This window comes from Bison bison, unplaced genomic scaffold (genome assembly GCF_000754665.1).
Source record: "Bison bison bison isolate TAMUID 2011002044 unplaced genomic scaffold, Bison_UMD1.0 scf7180017864144, whole genome shotgun sequence".
Classification (NCBI taxonomy): Eukaryota; Metazoa; Chordata; class Mammalia; order Artiodactyla; family Bovidae; genus Bison; species Bison bison.
In genome coordinates, this window is record NW_011494716.1 from 817,643 (window position 1) to 818,939 (window position 1,297).

At 56.7% G+C, this 1,297-nt stretch overlaps 2 non-coding genes across 2 annotated transcripts; both read left to right on the forward strand.

Moving 5' to 3' along the window:
* Positions 1-160: 160 nt before the first annotated feature.
* TRNAP-UGG lies at positions 161-232 on the forward strand. Its single transcript has one exon. It is a non-coding gene; the product is annotated as a tRNA-Pro (tRNA).
* Positions 233-666: 434 nt separating this feature from the next.
* TRNAK-CUU lies at positions 667-739 on the forward strand. The gene has a single exon. It is a non-coding gene; the product is annotated as a tRNA-Lys (tRNA).
* Positions 740-1,297: the final 558 nt, after the last annotated feature.

The following is a 1,297-nucleotide window of genomic DNA, read 5'->3' on the forward strand; positions in this document are numbered from 1 at the left end:
GGACGAGGAGCAGATAATCCAACCGTCCCTCTGAAACTGGACTGCAGCTACGAACCTGTGACCTGGGGTTCGCAGGTGGGGACACCGACAACTGAACTATGGCGGCGAGCTTCACCGGAGTCACCTGCGGAAGGACCGCGGGAGGGAGCCAGGTGTGTGCGGCTCGTTGGTCTAGGGGTATGATTCTCGCTTTGGGTGCGAGAGGTCCCGGGTTCAAATCCCGGACGAGCCCTGCTTTTCTTCCCCACTTGCGGGTCTCAGGGCCCACTCTGAGCCCTTCCATTGTCGTTTTAAAATTTTTCATTGAGACCCAGTAGCCAAAGTGTCTCCGTGAGTCTCCTAACAAGCTACAGTGTCAGCCTGTGCTGGAGGAACGAGGAACGGAAGACAGAGATGTTTCCTTCCTCTGCATCGGGAGCCCGTTCTTCGCCGGTGGCAGGTCTCAGAACCGTCAAGCCTGGACCCGAAGGTTCTCGGTCAGGAGGCCAAGGCATCGGCGTGGGGAGAGGCGATGCGCTGCTGGCGTTTGCAGCCGGAGCCCACCCCCACCTCAAATCCAGGCACTCCACTTACCCACTGACCCTGGTACCTGCTCCATACTTTCGTTTGGGGCGGTCCACACCCCGTCAACTTCGGAAACCTGGCCATAGTCGGGTACCCTCAGCCGCCCGGCTAGCTCAGTCGGTAGAGCATGAGACTCTTAATCTCAGGGTCGTGGGTTCGAGCCCCACGTTGGGCGAAGTTTTTGCTGCTTGTTGTGGATTCCAGTGCCACGTGTGCTGGTTTCTGCTCCCAGCTGTCCATTCCCGACTAAAAAGTGCCCTGTTGGAGGCACAGGGTGCAGACATAAACAGATTCCTGCTCACCATAGAAAGCCACGCTGGGCCCTGCCCTCGCCTTGTCTGCTTCTTGTAACGGTTGGGCCTCACATGGGAACTTCTAGACTCCCATTTCTGGAAGGCTAGGAGAGTAAGTTCAGGACAAGGGAAGAACCAGCGCCCTTAAAGGCTGATAAGTCCCCCAAATTAAAAGGTGTGAAGACCTAGGCTGCTCTGGGAATTTGACCCTCTTGCACCTAATGGAGACTCCTACCCCTGGACAATAAGCGGTCCTGAGGAACCTCCTCCTCCTCTCGCTCAGAGACTGCTCTGTTGGGGGAGAAGTTTGGTTCAGGTGTCGATTAAGTAGAGGGATATAGGGTTGTTCAGTAGTTCCAGAGTCTGTTTTGCCTCAGGCCCAGGGACCCTTCGGTCCCTAAGAGAGGCCTCTTGCGGGCGAGGTGTTCTGGGAGGGAAAT